Here is a 19,693-nt window from a genome sequence, read left to right as displayed (position 1 = left end):
TTTAATGAAAGTTGATCTCATTTTAATTACTTAGACTGATGAGTGAGCCTGGAGAAATCAGTGAGGTCATGAGAGCTCAGGGCAGGTCACAGCTCTTACTTGTACATTGGGCAGCATACCTTATTTTCTATGTAATTGTGAGCCCAGAAATATCTCACTGGCCAAGTCTCAGAGATATCCCAAGTGCCATTCAGATAAATTTTAAAGTCATGTTCTTAGGGGACTCAGTTTAGCTCCCAAATCATCTTGTGTTATAGTAAGCTATTGGCTGTAGGATTCTACAAAGACTAGGTCACAACTGACCCATTTGGAACATAACTCTTCAAGGTTTGAATGGAATTTGAACCTGTAGCTTTTGACTTCACTGTAGTTAAAAGTGATCTTATCCAACAGGGTCTACCTCAACACTAAAATGTCCATTACCATTTATCTTTCAGGGAACTCAGGTTCTAAAGTAGTCCAAGGGCTCTGCCTAGAGATCATGGACTGGAAGTGGGACCTATGCAAAGTCCTTGAGGGAAGACAGTATATACCCATTTGATTTAGCACCACATGGGAAAAAGGTGTATAAGTACACATGGAAGCAGGAAAATAGATATCATAAGTCATCGTCAGTGAGAGGTTTATACAATGAAAGCAGAAAATGGATGAGGCATGAAGAGATTGAGTTCTTCTTAGAAACTGTGTTTGGACAACTTCTTGCCTTGCAGGGTCAGTGGATGATTGGAGTGGAATATCCAGATGAGAGATCGTAAGCAACAAGAGTAATTCATCGGTGCTACAGGTAATATAACTTTTTGCCCTCAGTAAATATTTGTGAAAGGAAGGAAGGAAGAAAAGAACAGAGGGAAGAAGAGAGAATGAAGGACTGAGAAATGAGCATATGAGGCCCACAGCAGTGGGAAAGTAACAGAAAACATATAGAGAGCTAATTTGCTAATTTTCCAATGCTGCTGTCTTACTCATATATTCTGAGATGCCAACCAAGCTGTTAGGGTCTTTTGTGTTTATTTTTATTAGAGTGATTTATTTTTCTTACTCACACAAAAGGTCAAAGCACAATAATTTGTGGCTTTTCAAAAGTGAAGCCAATGCTTTAGTAAGTTCATAAATGAACTCTTCTAACAAACCCAATGCAAATTATTATACTCTCTAATTTATATCATCCTAATTGTTCAAATTTTTTTAATTGCTAGAATGTCTCAAAATGAGGTCAACTAAGTTGATACAAATATCACTCTTACTACAATAACCTAGTAATACTGAATAAAATGTAATCAAAACACAAAAAGTAATTCCAGGAGCTAGAAATGGTGAAAGGAATCAAATCCATGATAAAGAAACAGTAGCCCACACAGGTCTGACCTCCATAAAGGGGGCCCTAGAGGATTGGACATGGGTTCTAATATCCATCTGTGATGTGACAGATGGTTTCATAAACTGTTAAGTCAAGGTGTTGAAGCTGACACCCTAGCATAAAGCTAGGAGCCTTGATGGAATCCAACAGGGTGGGGCTGAAAGTTTGCCCACCAAACTGAGGATACTTGAAATAAGTCTGGGAACTAAGATTGAAAAAACATAGAAGAAAATTACAAACACTTGTGTGGTGTCTAAATTTATATAACCTATATGGTATAAGAATCATAAACACAGAAATTATTTTTAAAAAACTAGCCTAAGATTATTAAAAAACCCCTGGGATGCAAATGAAATGCCATTAGAAGCCAATATTTAAATATATACCTTCAAAATCTAGGGAACTTTGAATACTCATCAAAAAATAAACCTACTGAGATAAGCTACTAATAATCCACATACACACACACATAGCAGAGTATTAAACTAATATTAAATCCACAATAGATTAAACTTTGCTTTTAAAAAAGAATTATTCTAACACTATATTTAAACACCTAGCTCTATGCTATCAGAAATTCCAAAAACGGTGACATGAAATGGTTGAAAGGGGGGTGGGGGGTTAAGATTCTACTCTTGGAAAATGGCAAAAACAAAATTAAATCATCTTTAAGAAATCAGCTCCTAAACTATCCAATGGAAGGCAGGGTATTATGACAGAGGAAAGAAACTGAAAGGGTAGAATGAATAGCAAGCGCAAAATAAGATGATGGCACCAGTTCCAAATGTATCAGTAATTCCAACTAAATTCACCATGTAAAAAGAAGAGAAATTTTCAGTTAGATAAAAACAACGTAAAAAACTCATAAAAAGTGGTATCTTGTTATAGTAGAACCACCTAAAATATCAGCATTAAAACTAAAAGGAAGACTAAGTAAATACTAAACTAAATATACTAGAAATTGCCATCATAATGTAAGGTAATTTACTGCCAGTGGTAAGTCATTATCAAGAATAGAGTCATTATACCTAGAAGATATAGTAATTCTAAATTTATGTACCAAATAACATAGTATCAAAATATACAGTAAGTTAATAAAAGTCTATGTTCTGTATATGAATGTCTCTTTTTTGTTTAACACACTTCTTTCAATTATTAATAGATCAAGCTGGTAAAATTTGGTAGGAATTTAGAACATTTTAGCACAGCTAACATGGTTGATCTAATGAGCACAGATAAGGTCTTATGTTCAACAAAAGAGAGCATGTTTCTATGGAATACATAGAATTAACTTTTAAAATAATTAAAATTTAAAAATTAACCTGAACTACTCAGTAAGGCTATTGTCAGCACATTTCAAAAAAATTAATGTATAGTTCACATTCTCCAAGCACCATAAATGAGAAATTTTTTAAAATTTACTGATCTATCTCCAAATATTTGGACACTAGAAACTTAAACTTCTATATAAATGTAGTTAAATAAAAGCCATTGTGAAACTTTAAATAGTATTTACTTTAATTGATAAAAGTTATCAGCAAAATATACAGAAAACTCCATACCTGAATACAGGTGTGAACTGTGCAGAAAAATTTTACTCTTAGTTTTATGCTCAACTGAAATGAGTACATGTGTGTACCATCAGATAGGAGCACAAATGTTTACAGCATCAGTGTTTCTAATGGTAAATAACTAATCAACCTAAATGCTGATCAAAGTAAAAGAGATAAATAATAGTGTTATAGTCATACAAGTGAATACTACAGAGCAATGGGAATGAGCAAACTATTCCATAGATGAATCTCATACATGTAATGTTGATCAAAAACAGAAGAGTAACTTTTGATTTAAAAGAGTAACTACATGATTTAAATTATTTACATTTCCAAACAGGCAAACATAATCTATCATTTAAAAAGTCAAAATCATAGTTACAAAGTGCAGTAACAACTATGAGAGGACATCAGGAGACTTCGTGGGTGCTGGAGAAAGGCAATTTGCTTGCCACAGCAATGATTAATGGATGTTTCCACTTTGTGAAAATTCACTGAGCTATGACATTTTGTGTACTTTTAGGTATAAATGTTATAATTGAAAAATAAGCACATTTTGAAAGTAAAACATAAGATCAACTCCTAGAATAATACCGAAAACTTTTCTAAATATCAGAAGAAATACACATGCATACCCACACATGCATGTACACACTAAAGAAGCAAAGCAAATAAAATACCTAGTGAAAGGCTTTTAAACGTATAAAATAAATAAAATAATATTATGGCAGAAATTAGACTAAATATATATGTTATTTCAGTAAAAGGGCTATTGGCTTAACTTATGGATTATAATAAAAATTACATATTGAATTAGATTCCAAAGAAAGCATCAAAACTATGCTAGATCACAATGACCCACCTAAAATAAATTTTTTCAGAGAAGTTGAAAATAAACAACTGTATAAGAGTACATCAGGTACATACTTATGAAAAATAAAATAAAGAGCATACCAGGTAAATGTAAACAAAAATAAACAAGGTAACATAATGTTAATATTAGAGATGAAAAAATTCAAGAGAAAGCCTATCTTAAATTCAGCCTATCTGCAGCCTTAATTTAATCTGAAATATTAATTCCCCTTTGTTACGTAACAATATATTTACAGGTTCAGGAGAGTTAGATATAAACATCTTTAGGGAGTCATCATTCTAGTTATCATAGTCTGCCTTCTGGGACATAAATATTCACAGCAATCTACACGCAAAATGCATTTACTCCACCTCAGCATCTCAAAAAGTATCAATTTATTACAATAGCCACTTAAGTCCAAAATCTCATCTAAATCTCATCAGCTCAAAATTCCCAAGTTTCATCATTTAAATTATCTAAATCAGGTATGAGTAAGACCCCATCCATCTTGGGGCAACACTCCTCCTCTCCAACTTTGAACCTGTGAAATGAGAAAACAAGTTATCTGCTCCCAGAGGCATTGAATATCAGATATAAATGCTCCCATTCAAAAAAGAGAGAAAATGGAAGACAAAATAGTCACCAATCCCAGGCAGTTTGAAAATCTAGCTGGGCAAGTGACATAGTTCTCAAGGCCTGGGAGTAATCTTCCATGGTACAGGCCTTGCCTTTTGGTGGAAGGCTCTCTGCCCAAAGTAATATCCTTCCTTTTATATCAATTACAGCACTTGCTTGCAGTTGAATAATCAGCTTATTTCCTACCTGTATGTTTTGTGAGTCTGACCATTTTACTTCATGCTGTTTTTCCCTTATATTCAAAACTGCCAGTGTCTTGTGTTGGTAGTACATAACTCAAATACCCTGAGCATCTCTTGTGCATTCAAGGAAATGTGTCCCATTAGACACAAGATTCTTCCAAAAACCTTTCCTAGATAATCTTAATTCTATTTTGCCTCCTCCAGAGACGACTGAGGGGGTCCATGCATAGATGTCTGTCTAATCTCCTCAAGGAGCCTAGTGTAAGACTGGATACTCTGACCTCTGGCCCTTCTGATGCACTAACAAATGGTCATTCAGCCACAGTCTTGGCTTTCTTTCCAGAGCATACTGTTTTGACAGCAAAAATCCTAAGTTTAGCATATTTACAATCTAGACAGGTTAAGAATTTCTCAACTCATTCATTTTTGCTGACAGTTCTTTCCTCAATTTATCTCCTTCCTCTCACATTTTACTGTAAGCAGCCAAAAGGAAACTAGGATGAACCTTGAACACTTTGCTTGGACATCTCCTCAGCTATATATCCAAGTTTATAATTTACAAGTCTTGCTTTCCATATAATTGCAGGACACAATGTAGCTAGGTTTCCTGCTACTATATAACAAGAATCCTCTCTCCTTGACTTTCTAACAACATGTTCTACTTTTCCATTTGAGCCTTCCCCAGTAGTGCCTTTAACATTTTTGTTTCCACCGAATGTCATCTCACAATGACTTAGGTATCCTCTAAGTCTAAGACGACATGTTTCCTTTATCATTCTCCCCCTCACATTCCTCTGAGTTTTTACTGGCAGAGTCATTAATACCCATATTTCTATGAACATTCTATTCAAGGCAATGTAGGCTTTTTCTATCATGCTCCTTAAAATTCTTCTAGCCTCTGTCCATTGCCAATTCCAAGTTCATTCCCCCTTTTTTATGTGTTTATATATCAGAACCCCAATTCCAGGTACTAAGATATATATTAGATTTTTACTTCTGCTCTAACAAATTATCACAAAATTGGTGGTTTAAGACAACACAAACTTATTATCTATTTATATAATTATGTAAGTTAATTATATGTATATTATATGATTCATAATACAGTTCTGGATGTAAGAACTCCAAAATGGGTCTTATTGAGATAAAACCAAAGTGTTAACAAGGTTGTATTCCTTCTGGAGACAATAGAAAAATATGTTCCTCTTTTTCCAGATTCTTCAGGCTGTCTGCGTTCCTCGGCTTGTGGCCCTCTTTTGTTTTCAGAGCCAGAAATCTCATCACTCTGACCTCTTATTCCATCATTATACTTCCTTCTCTAACTCCCCTGACACCTTTATTCCCTTATAAAGAGCCTTAATCAGCCCTCCCAGATAGTTCAGGATCATCTCCTCTATCCTCAATCTAAGCATACCTGCCACGTCTCTTTTGGCAAGTAATATGATATGTTCTCAGGTTTTAGATTAGGACATGGTCATCTCTATTATTGGTTTGTTTGTTTATATTATGCTGTCTGCCATGGAAAGTAAGTGAGAGGTGGTAATTGCTGAGGTGGGTTTGGAGTAAGAGTTGCCCAGTTAGACAGCCTGAGAGTCATGAAAGTCAGAAGGAGGGGTTAGTAGGGATAAGCAAACTACATAAGGGGAACACATACCTGGAGGATGAGGCTCTAGAGGTTGTAAAGCTGAGAGGCCAAAACTATATTTTATACATAGGCTAGGTCACCATTATCAAGGAGTGTCCCATTAGGCTAGGAAGCTCACATTTTATGATGGGTATAGTGGATAATTATTTTGAAGAAAAAGAGCAACATAATAAAATCTATGTTAGATATAGCTCTGCTGGCCATGTAGAAGATGGATAGAGTCAGAATATTAAAGCTTATGCAAGTAGCCATAAATAGTCTGATTTATGAGTTGAGCTAATTTAAGTAAAATGATTTTGTATGTGTACCTTAAGATCCTCTTCAATGTGGTAAATACTCTCATGCCAAATTGTTTAACAAAGTTATAAAATGTAAAATAAGCCAGGGGGTTGCACTGAACTGGTTTCATAGAGCCCCAGCCAAAGTTTGAGGAAGAGCCTATAAACTCTTATTAAAAAAAAAAAAAAAATACTACTTCTTGATTAACAGCCAATAGCTTCATAGCGAAGTTAAAGCAATAATCTAGATGATGTGAGTACAAATTTCCCTCAACACCTCTGAAGCAGGATTCTTTTTCTTCTGAGTTAAATTACTGGATTACCTTCTACACTAATCAAGCATAAAGAACAGTTGTTTATCTTATCATCTCACTTAGTGTTTACACATCACCAAAATATTTGACTCGCATTCTTCTTTTCCTGAGAAGGATAATATATTTGCCATTTAACAATGTTTTCCTTTGAGTTTCCTTGTTATTTCTCAAAAATCTATATGAGAGACTGTCAGGTTTTAGGCTTTTTTTCAGGTGCAGTGCATGCTGTCAGTATTTTTTATTACGTTGTTTTTTTCTTTTCTTTTTCTTTTTTGTAACCAACAGAGGCCATTAGTGTCAGCTGAGTTAGGTTTTCTAAAGCCGATTTTCAAATCCCTTCCAGCAAAAACTTGTGAACAACTGAGCTTTCCAGTCTTTCTGCGCCTTCCCTCTGTCTACATATGAAGTCCTTTGAGTCGGCTCATTGAAGACCTAACTGAAGGCGTACTTCTCTGCTGACAAATCAGCAGAATCTAAAAACTTACTGTCACAAAGATTCCAGGGATTCATTTAAGAACTTGAATTTACTGAATTAATAAAACCGGAGCACTTTGATGTAGTTTATAGGTGAAATCCTAAAAATTTTACCAATAAATTAAGTTTCAAAAAAAATAAGCAAGTAGAGATATTATGTTGCAATAACATGCTATTTAAAAATAAAACCCCTTTAAACCAAAGTATCATTTGATAAATAAAAAAGTGCATCTTCATTTAGCTCTTTTCCAGTTTGTACCTTTTGTATATTGAATTTTCTTAGACTAGACAACTTTTGGAAATTTGAAGGAAATCTTAAATGCTTAGTTATTGTATATTTAGATGACAATAATGACTTTTTCAATGATTATAATTTATAGAATTTTTACCATCTAAAATCATTTAAATTCAATATCTTTACAAGAGACAGTGATGACTTCAATGTTGATTAAGTTGTGATGGGAAATATAGTTAAAGATGGCTGTAACTATAATTGTATATGGAAATAAAACTTAGCATGAATGTCCGAAAGTTGAAATAGGACCCAATGTTTAGATGGGAGATGAATTTCAACTCAATACAAGCAATAACTTTTGTAGGCTAGAAATGTCTCCATATAGATTTCATTCAACATATATTTAAAAATACATTTTTCAGGTGTTGTCTCTGTGAACTGTTGAACAAAACAGACACAGACCCGCTCTCAGGTTCTGAAACAAGAGGGCGTAGCATAAATAGTATGTACCTATGAAGTGTTATTTGCTAGGCTCAATTCTAAGTGCCTTAAATGTATTATACCATTTAACGCCTGAAGTGAGAGTGGGATTCAGAGAAGGAAAACTCTGACTCCAAAAAACCTCCGCTGCCTTGCAGCATACCTCTTCAGGGGAAAGGCTAAGGGAGTAAACCCCGACAGAAAATCCGGAGCCGGAGTCCCTAAGGCGGTTTGACGTTGTAGTCAACACCGGCAACTCCTGCGGCGCACCTGAACCCAAGCTGTATCGACTCCGTCTTTCCCTTGGACCCTTCAGCTGCGAAGAGAGGGGGGGTCTGCTGCATGGGCAACAGCAGACCCTCCATATCACCCTGCCCAGGCTCTGTAGCTTCAGCTTCACTGGAGAGGACACTCCAGCATCATCACAAGATGTCGATTCAACACGGGAGGAGACAGATACCGTGTCACTCCCGAGTCGGACTGCACAGCCATTCTCGGCGGTGCAGATAGACTCTTGAGAAGCTACACCATCGTCTCTCCAGACGGATGGCTGCCGACGACGACGACGACGACGAGAGTGGGATTGATGTAAAAAGAACTCAAAGAAGGTCATGGAGGATAAGCATTGTGGGAAGAGATGGGACAGTAAAGGACGCAGGACCAAAGATTATGGCTATTTCTAATCACCGTATGAATCTATTGAAGAGGAAAGGGTCTTACAGAAAGAAGTAAAGGATCTCATTTACATGAAAGGAAAAAAGCCACTCTGACTTGCTAGGAGTACAGATTTTAAAAGTGCAAGGACACAACCAGAGAAATCATTCAGCGGCTGTCGAACCAGTATGGATGACAGATTACGGTGGCTGGGACTCAGTTTGTGACACATAGGGAAGCAGACACATGGGAAAGTCGGGTCATCAAAAAGATATTTGGAGTTAGAATGACTTGGTGAAGAACTAGATTTGAAGAAGGAAGGTGATACAAGAATGATTATTTATGACTCAAGCCTCAGGCGAATAGCAGTGACCTTAACAATGGGGAAAGTCAAGGAAGGAGAAGTCAAATGAGATCATGCTACATAAAACTCCAAGTACAGTGCTAGCACTTAATAGATACTAAGTAAATGACAATAATTCTAATTGTGGGTATTCTTTTCTGAGGCAATCACAAACCTCAAGTGCAATTGCAACCTAATTTTTCTGTATATTTTATTCATAAATGTTTATGTGGAATATACTGTGGCTCTAGCTCTGTGCAAGGTATCATAAATGTATAAAGAATGAACACACATCAAAAAAAGAAAGGAGAAGTCAAGAGTTGGTTTTAGGACAATGTTAATTTTGTGATAGCGAAGTAAATTCATCAGATTGGACATACCCCAGATACGGTACATTTCTCTACCAGAGGAAATTCAAGACTCAAATAGATATTTATCCAGATAACGTGAAAATCTCCCCCATCTTTAAAATCCTGTGATTGTATACCAAGGGGAAAAGAGAGTGACCTGAAGGGCATGTCGTGAGTATTAAATTTGCTCTCATTGGGTGAGCTGTTGAGGACAAGGACTTGTTCGTCTTACATTTTATTTGCTCCTATGGACTTAGCCATCATCAAGAAGCATATTGGCTAAAGCTAAAATTTCCAGTATTTTCATAACCTAAAATCCACAGCAGTCAATTTTCAAAAACCTCTCTTTGCATTGCTGTTATAATAAAGCACCAATTTTTACTTTAGTATCCAGGACAAAAATCACTCGATTATATATAGGTAATTTTTAATATGTTGCTTTGTAGGTAAAAACAGCTATACTTATTCACTAAAGAAAAATAACAGCTTTGCAGGCCATTTTTCTTTTTCTCTTTAAAAATACCTTCAATATGTCATTGCTCAACTTCATTCGTTAACTGGTATATTCACATTATTACTATTATTAGTAGTAGTAGTTTTAAACCAACATCTCCTTTCCCATCTCTTTTGTGCTGACCGTTGACATTTTGCTGAATACAAGAAGCCCAAGCAGGGAGCTCAGAAATACTCAGTGCGAGGGGATATACCCAGAGTACCTGCATTTTACAAAACTTGAATTGCCAAAGTCAATTTTGAGCTATTTGGAATTTTTGAAAGAAACAGTAACGAGAAGCCAGATGTTTCTGTATCACATGTGAGTAATATATGAATCATATGCTAGAAATATTCCAGCACTGTGTTGTGGTTAAGCATATATAAGGTTAGTGCAAAAATAATGTCCGATTTCGAGGTCTGTTTTAAAAATGAAAAAGCCCATGATTATGAAAATATTTATTCACTAACATAACCTCTTTTGCTTTCTAGAACCTAATTTCATCTGTCAACTAGCTTATAAATGTCACGCTTGTAAAATTCTTTAGGTTTTGAAGCAAAATATGAATCCAACTCATTTTCAACCTCTTCTCTTGATGTCAACCTAAGACCATCAAATGGTTCTGTAGTCCCCAAAGCAAGTGATAATCAGAAGGAGCAAGGTCAGGAGAATGTGGAGGATGAAGCAATATCCCCAACCAAGTTCTTTCAATAAATTTTTGGTGAGTCGAGCTGTGTGAGGACGAGCATTATTGTAATAGAAGATGACATCCTTTCTGTTGACTAAGGAGGGTCACTTTTGTTTCAAAGCTGCTTTCAAATGATGAAGTTGTTCACAGTAAAGATTAGCAGTAATTGTTTGATTGTTGTCTAACAGTGCGTAATGGACAATTCCTTCCAAATCCCACCATACACTCAACATGATCTTCTCTGGATGAAGTCCTCCTCTTGGTTGTTGAACTCTTCCTCCTTGACTGATCCACAATCAGTGGCTTTTAGCGTTATGGCAAAGGATCCACTTTTCTGCACCTGTAACAAGCCTACCTAAAAATGGTGCCTGAAGGTGTCGCGAAAGCAGTGATTCACAACAAGCAACATGCTGTTGCAGATTCTCTGGAGACAGTTCATTTGTGACCCATTTTCTAACAACTGAAACCTTTCAGATCCTTTTCAGTTGGCGTAGCACGGTTGTATGGGCTACGTTACATTGTTCTGCAAGGTCCCTAGAGGTAGTGGTGGGGTTTTCTGTGACAACAGCTTCCAACACTTCCGAATCAAGTTTTTTTGAATGACCCTCTTTTGGCTCATTTTTCAAACTGAAATCCCCACTTGGGAAATGGGAAAACCACCTCCTGCAACTTCTTTCAGTCACTGCATTGTCCCCATAAGCGCTCTGAATAGACTTTGCTGCTGTACTTGCATTGGCAACTTTATGAAACTCATAGAGTAAAACATTTCTAATGTGGTCTTTAGATGGGACAAACGGGTGCAAATACTGCGAATGATTATGAACAATACTTTGATAATCTGAAAAAATAAGGTGTAAATTAGTCACTGTGACATCAAAAAATTATAAGAGGCACATATCTAATAAATACTATCTGAAACTTACTTTTAAAAAAGTTGGAAGTTACTTTTGCACCAACCTGTTAGATTCTAGAAACATGTTGCTTGGGTGGAGTTTCATCTGTGCCACAGTCCAGCTCTGTGACCATGGACAAATCACTTAAGGGATCAGTGCTTTAGATTTACCATCTATTAAATGAATATGATATTTCTCTCACATCTTGCAGAGTCCTCAATGAATGAGCTCTTGGAATCGTGCCTGTCATAGCAAGTGCTCAATAAATACGAGTTAGAATTTTCTCCTAGTCTTTTTCTAAAGACACATGATTTAACACAGAAGATAAAAAACCATAGGCTGACCCAAAGCTCTTTCATAACATCCTACACTAGCTCTAAATTACAAGGCAAGTATGACTAGTGAGGGCAGAACCTGCTTCTTTTCTTGTGTAAGTATGCTACAAAACCCCCTTCCTTGTTCTTTTTTAGCTCACAGACTCATTTGATGTTTTCTCAGATAACTTCCATATTTCCAACAGCATAAGACCAAGGGTCCACATGTACATTTAAATTTATTAATTCCAGATTTTAATAGTGCCTTGGGGGCTTGCCTGTGGCTGACTTTTACATTCTGGTAAGTATATGGATTATTCACGAACTATAACAAACCACCCTGAAATCAATGGCATAATACTATGACCATTCATCCTCATTCACATATCTGCACATGGGATCATCTGGGTGGTCTAGACTGGGCTCTGTTGGGATGCTTTGCTCCAAGCTGGCCTTGCCATGCACCGGGCTCAGGTCTGCTCTTTATGTGTTATCCTGGACATAGTCCAGTGGTATAGGAGCAGCAGCAGCTATTTGGGGAAGATCTGGTTGTGGTGACGGCAGAAGCACAAGAAGACAAGCCCAGCTGTGCAACAAACTTAAAATATCTCTTGTGTTAGGTTTGCAAATGTTTCATCAGCCTAAACAAGTAACATGGCTGATCCCTACATCAAGAAACAGGGAAGTACTGGAGCAAGGAGGGAGGTAAGTGAGTTTGTCTGTAAGTTATCTAACCATCACACTAGATAAGGCCATTAGTAATGCTATAATCACAACTGCATATATTGTGTATGCTTACATTTAAATTATTCATTTTGAGACCTACTATTTTGTATAGCCCAAGCTTACTAATCATCTATAGGAATAAGCAAATAATAAACAATGTTTCTCTAGACAAGGAGAATATTTTTTATTATATATCATGAACTCTGGCCTAGAACAGAACCTGACTCAATAAATATTTTCTAAATTAATAAACACAGAATACTGAGGGTAATTTTTGTACTAATAGCCTAACTCTTTTTTTTTTTTTTTTTTTTTTGGAGGGGAAAATAGGTGGAAAAAGAGACATTTAATCTCTGATTACTTCATTCTTTCAGCCTTTCTTTCAATCAACAACTGTTCTTTGAGTGGCTGCTATGAGCCAGGCATATTCTAGGTCATAGGGGTCAAAATAGGTGCCTACCTTTAGGAAGACAGACAATAAACAATGACACAATAAGTTAGTCTTGGATAATGGAAAATACCTAAAAAGTAAAATATTACAGAAATTAAATTACAGAGGTGAGACTATTTTTGAAAAAGGTACACAGGGAAGGCCTTAAGAAGTGATATTTGAGCTGAAACTTGGGAACGAGTCAACAAAGTAAAGATACAGAGAAAGAGCATTCTAATTACAAGACGCAGCATGAGCAAGGATTCTGAGACAGGCAAGAGTTTGGAAATAAGTCAGTGCTAAAAGAAAAGTTCGATTTTAAAATGAAGAACCCACTCAGATTTCTTAAATTTGATTTCTTTACCTTGATTTTCTAGTCTCTTGTGCACTGATCACCTGTTTTTATAATTATTACCTACTCTATAAATCTCCTCTCCTGGAACTTGAGTTCTGTTGGTAGAAATATCAGTATCTTAGCAGTTTTTTCATTCACGGAACCTAGTGCAGAGCTTCATCCAACACAAGCTGGATGCACAGTGCACCCATGCACAAATGCCAGATTTCTGTGGTGTAGGCCCAGGATGGGATCGACTCACTTACCATCCAGATGAAATGGGTTAAACGGGCCAAAAAAAAAAAAAAAAAAAGCTATATTTTGAAAAGAGAAGAGTTGTGTGTTTTTTTTTAACATATGAAAGGATTTCAGCCTTTGTTTTCCTTTTCCAGACATACCAAAATAAGAAAGACTTCAAGATCTACCAGGTATAACATAGAAACATAAAAAAAGTATACAAGATTATATTCTGCCCTCCTCAAATAATAATGACTACATTAGAAAATTATATTACTAGAGCACTTTAAATATTTTTAAAATGCTTACATAGTTATTATCACATTTTGTCTTTAGTTGGCTATCTAAAAGGCCATTTTTAATAACTGTAATATCTTTTGAGTCTGGCTTGGGAAAAGAGAGTCATTTCAGATGCCTTTAAGATCCAAGATGGAATTTAGAGTTGAAAGGGACATTTGAGAGCATCTAGCTCATTAAGGATATGGACACTGAGATTAAATACGTAAAGTCATTTGCTAAATATTATGTAGTTTGTCAGGAGCAGAGCTGTGCATGGAACCCTGGTCCCTGAGTCCCTGAGTCCCTAATTAGTTTACTTCCTATTACACTAGCCAAAAAGAGGTTGAGAATTTGGTTTATGATGAAATTAGCAATCACAAACATTAGGATCGAAAGAAATTACAAGCAAAAAGAATGTGGAAAAAAAAACAATATCAATCAGAAATTAATTCTTCCAAGGTTTTTGTTGTTGTTGAATGTAAAATTTGAGTCTTATTTACAAATATTAGTTAATCCTGACCTAAGTTATAAAATACCTATAGTCAAAGAAAGTAGCTTTCTTAGTGTAAAATTATTTCACACAGGCAGGAAAAAAAATGGGTGAGGCTGGTATTAAAAATAAATAAGTATAGTACACAAAAATGTACAGAAAATAATTGGTAAATTGAAGAGAAAGGAGATGCAATTCATTACATAGAAAATGTTCACATCTTCAAGGAAGAAAAATATGTAATTCTGGGCCTATGATTATCTGCATCTATCAAGGGATGCAACTATTAACCCAGTAAGGTTGGTAAAGAAACATAGTCAATGCCGTGATGTGAGACATCCTCAATCTGACAACTAACAAACAAATAGTAAAGTACTTGAGACCATGTGAGCAAACTAGAAACATTCAGGTTCTAAACAGAGTGACAGCTAGGAGAACAAGTTATGAAAGAGTAATAGTTATCCTGTGTTAAGTTCTCACTGTAAACACTAAGAAAAAGTGGACAAATATATGCACCTCTGTTTTCGAGCAGAAAGCTGAGGTTAACGTGGTCATCAACACAGGGAGATACAGAAGACCTGTTATCTGCCAGGAGCATTAACCAAATCACTGCACTGGGCAGTAGAGCCCAAACAGAGAGCTGAAGAAATAAGACAGAGAGTTCAGGGTAGCAGACACTGGTGAAATTTGCCAGGCAGAGTAACATAGATGAGGGAACTGCACTGAAAAGCTCCACAAATTGCAGAGAAATCCACTTTAGTTCTTGGCTGAATGCTACATGGAAAACGCACAAGGCAAGACTTCATGAGGTCTGACAGAAAACATCTTCCTCTTTTGCAAAAATACCTTTAAAGTACTGTAAGAATAAAAATTATTAGCAACAGTTGACGAGACTTGTCCTAGTCAGAGAAAGTCTTGTAGACAAACTACAAACCATATGCATAAAATAAAATTACACATCACTTTCATAAATTACTCTATTTCCTAGGGTTAAGGAGGTTATAGTCTTGGCGACATTCTTAGAAAAGAGCATATATAGATTGATTTATTGAAAATGGCTCACATGTCTAGACAACATATATTGCAGGCATTCAATTTAAATATATATATATGTATATATATATATATATATACATATATATATATAGATGTTAATTGAATTGAAAGCCTTCAACTAGAATATTAAAAAATAGTGACGTAGGTTATTTGCCGTTATTCTTCTGTGAGTTTTGACTTATTCAAATGATAGCTTGCTAATAATCTTGTATTTGATTCCTCTTGAATGGCTGAAATAAAAAGAATGTATATGTATTTTTTTAGCAATTCAAAAACCACATCCTTATTGTAGCTACATAATGGAAGAGACTCTACATTTGTTATAGAAGGAGAACAATTGTAGAGACTGACTGTAATGCATGCTTTCTCGCTATACATCTGCATAATCATATATTCGTCGTCGTCGGCAGCCGTCCGTCTCGAGAGACGATGGCGTAGCTTCCTGAGAGTCTATCTGCACCGCCGAGAATGGCTGTGCAGTCCGATTCGGGAGTGACAATCCCTGCCGCACTTGGTACAGGTGAAGGCAGATGGCCGTTGTTGCTGCTGTTGACGCTGCTTCCGCCTCGATCTTTTCTGGGCCGCCTCCTCGTTGCGCGCAGCCTCTGCACGTGACGTACCTTGCCTGACCGCGAGCCTCCAGGCTAGGCGGTCGTCTGCTTGAACTTCCCATGTGTTGAGATTGATGGAGCATTGTGTCATGTCCTTTTTGCAGATGTCTTTGAACCGCAGTTTTGGGCGCCCTGTCATCCTCTTGCCTTCTGCTAGCTCGCCGTAGAGGAGGTCTTTGGGGATACGGCCTGCATCCATTCTTTTGACATGGCCGAGCCACCTGAGGCGTCTCTCGCTAAGAACTGCATGCAAACTGCTCATATTGGCTCGCTTCAGCACCTCGGTGATGGGGACCTTATCCTGCCAGGCAACATGCAGGACGCGTCGCAGGCACCTCATGTGGAAGCTGTTGAGTTTCCTTTCGTGCCTTGCGTAGGTGGTCCACGTCTCGCTGCCATAGAGGAGAGTGCTGAGTACGCAGGCTTGGTAGATGCGCAGTCTGGTTTTCTCAGTGAGGCTGGAATTGTTCCACGCTCGCCGGTTCAGTCTGGCCATAACTGTGGCTGCCCTGGCGATTCTCCGGTTGACCTCCAAGTCGACTGACAGAGAGCTCGAGATGGTGGACCCGAGGTAAGTGAAGTCGTTGACAACCTCCAGGGTGTATCCGTCGATGGTGATGCATGGGGGAGTCCCCGTGCCTTGAGCCATAACATTCGTCTTCGTCAGGCTGATGGCTAGTCCGAACTCCTTGCATGCGTGGGAAAGGCAAGTGACTAGCTGCTGGAGTCCCTCTTCGGAGTGTGATGTCAAAGCTGCGTCGTCGGCGAAGAGCATCTCACGGATGAGCACCTCTTTGACTTTGGTCTTGGCTCGTAGACGGGCCAGGTTGTAGAGCTTGCCATCGGATCTGGTGTGAATGAAGACACCCTCGCTGCAGTCCTTAAAGGCGTATTGGAGGAGCATGGAGAAGAAGATTCCGAACAGCGTAGGCGCGAGGACGCAGCCCTGCTTTACTCCGCTGCTGACTGGGAAGGCCTCAGAGGTTGCGCCGTTGTAGGACACCGTGCTGTGCATGTTGTCGTGAAAGGACATGACCACAGCAAGCAGATGTGGTGGACAGCCAATCTTCCGTAGCAAGCTGAAGAGTCCGCTTCGACTGACCAGATCAAACGCCTTCGTGAGGTCGATAAAGGCGAGGTAGAGTGGTTTATGCTGCTCGTGACACTTCTCCTGCAGCTGGCGTAGGGAGAAGATCATGTCCACTGTTGATCGGCCAGCTCTGAAGCCACACTGGGACTCTGGGTAGACGCGGGAAGCAAGGGTCTGCAGGCGGGCAAGAGCGACCCGGGCGAATACTTTGCCGACGACGCTGAGGAGAGAGATGCCCCGGTAGTTGTTGCAGTCGCTGCGGTCTCCTTTGTTCTTGTACATGGTGATAATGTTGGCGTCTCTCATATCCTGGGGGATGTAACCCTCCTTCCAGCAGAGACAGAGTAGATGGTGGAGCGGCTGTAGCAGGACTGGTTTCCCGCTCTTTAGGATTTCTGGAGGGATTCCATCGCTTCCTGGTGCTTTCCCGCAAGCAAGGCGGTCGATGGCTTTGCCGAGCTCTGCCGCAGTAGGTGGGGTGTCTAGCTCCTCCATGATTGGTAGGTCTGGGATGGCTTTAAGAGCAGTGTCTGTTACGGTGTTCTTCGTTGCGTACAGCTCGAGGTAGTGCTCGGTCCACCGCCGCATTTGCTGTTCCTGGTCAGTGATGACCTCACCTGTCTTGGACTTAAGGGGGGCGATCTTGGAGGGGATTGGGCCTGTTGCCTTCTTGATACCCTCATACATTCCTCGTGCGTTGCCTATATCGGCGGCTTCCTGAATGCTTCTGCACAGGTTTAGCCAATAGGTGTTGGCACAGTGGCGGGCGGTCTTCTGGACTTTGTTCCTGGCAGCCCGTAGAGCTTGAAGTGTACTGGGAGTGGGCGTGACCTTGTAAGCCAGTAGGGCCTTCCTCTTAGCCTCGATCACGGGTTCCATTTCTTCCCAGTGAGCCTCGTACCAGTCAGCGTTCTTCCGCTCTTTCTTCCCGTAAGCAATAATGGCGGAGTTGTATATGGCGTCGCGGAGACGTGGCCAATTAGATTCGATAATGTCATCTGCCGCCACTCCCTCGCCGAGTGCATCTTCCATCTTGTTGATGAATTGCTGGGTCTTAACTGGGTTGCTGGCACAACTGGTGTTGATGCGTGGGCGACCCTTCATCTTGGAGTGGTGCAACCTCTTTGGCATTATGCGCACCTTGCTTACCACGAGGGCATGGTCCGTGTCGCAGTCTGCACTGTGGTAGCTGCGGGTGAGGAGGGTGCTGCCAATATCCGTTCTTCTGGTGATGACGAGGTCAAGCTGGTGCCAATGACGGGAGCGGGGGTGCCTCCATGACACCTGGTGGATCTCTTTGCACTTGAAGAAATAATCATATATTATTGAAGAACATTTTAACAAAAAGATAAAGGGTTGAATTCCATTACCAGGAACACGCAGCAAACACTGTGAATGCTTCAACATTCACATAAAATGAAGGCAGATTGGTCCAAAATCTCCTTGTAACTGCCTTCTCATTTAACTGCTTCTAATAAGCCTCTAACAATTATCTATCCGGAAAAAAAGGAGGGCAAGTTCTAAAACATTGAACTAAATCCTTTTACTGCTGAGCAGCCTCCTTTGAAGGGGGCATTTTGCATTTACCCTCTGATTTATAAAAGGAGTCCTTTCTAAGTCTCCCTCATAGGAAATCAAACAGGGACCATGTGACGAGCAGTAAAAGTCTATCAGAATGGTTGGTGCATCTTAAGCCCAGGGCACCACTTAGACTTTGTTAAGGGCAAGAATCAACTGAGTGGGTGTTTCTGCTTTTTCACTATATGCCCAGATTTCAAAGCATTTAACTGAGATTTTAGAAGACACAGGGAACAGTGTTAACAATAAAGTTATTTAAGACATAATCACAGGTTCTTTTGCAGAGTTTTTGCTTTATGTTTGAAGAACACCTCCTTCGAATGACTTATTTTCTGACATAATAAACTTCTTCCATTTTTTTCTTCTTCTCTACTAAGTATGATTCTACACCAAGGAAATCCCATATTATTCACTTGACCATCTGAATATATTTACCAACTAACACATCTAATAAAAGTACCAGAGAGCCAAGCAAAGCAGGGCATTAGATGTTGATGAAAAGTAAATTTGACACAGAAATATCTTTTTATGTAGAGAGTTAGTGTTTAAACATCTTCTACAACATTCTTCCTGGATTCATCGAGTTCTAGGCCAGTTTTATCAACTTGTGCTGTAGGGAAGACTTGCCTTTTTCCCCCAAACCATTTTGTAGTTCCTTTTTATCTCAGGTGCTCTATGATTTCATTTTGCTAGGGTGATCAAGTAGCTCCATACCACTTATGTTAATAGTAATGTCCACATTCTTTAAAAAATATTCATTCATAGAACTCCCTTCATGGTCGCAAACCTTGTCCCCAACTTCTGCCCATCCTTTACTAGAGGCCATAATCAGTTTCCCAAGTGGGATCTACAGTTTTATTTTTAATCTATTTATGCTAATAGAAATGCCATGGCTCTGTCCTGCAAGATTTATCTTACCCAACAATCCAGGCATATCAAATACCCTCTATGAAGCCTCTATTTATTAGCTTCTGCCTCTTTTCTCTGCAAAAAAAAAGTTTGGATTCTTGTGCTGCTCACAATGTACTGTGTGGATCATAGATAATTGTGTACTTCAGGAATCTACAAGAATCATCCAATAATGTATTTATTCATCAAATACTGTTCATTAATTCTACCA

The 19,693-nt window shown here is 38.4% G+C and overlaps 1 protein-coding gene and 1 pseudogene across 1 annotated transcript in view; one reads left to right on the top strand and one right to left on the bottom strand.

Annotated features, from left to right (window-relative positions):
- GRM1 (glutamate metabotropic receptor 1) overlaps positions 1 to 19,693 on the bottom strand; it is a 348,454-nt gene that overhangs the window by 103,717 nt on the left and 225,044 nt on the right. The window lies entirely within an intron of this gene.
- Positions 1 to 19,693, top strand: part of LOC150007898 (isoamyl acetate-hydrolyzing esterase 1 homolog pseudogene) — a 116,661-nt pseudogene that overhangs the window by 546 nt on the left and 96,422 nt on the right.

Source organism: Furipterus horrens, unplaced genomic scaffold, assembly GCF_987537825.1.
Source record: "Furipterus horrens unplaced genomic scaffold, mFurHor1.1.pri manual_scaffold_6, whole genome shotgun sequence".
Lineage (NCBI taxonomy): Eukaryota > Metazoa > Chordata > Mammalia > Chiroptera > Furipteridae > Furipterus > Furipterus horrens.
The sequence above is the reverse complement of the archived record's forward strand: the minus strand, read 5'-3'. Positions and strand labels throughout refer to the sequence as shown.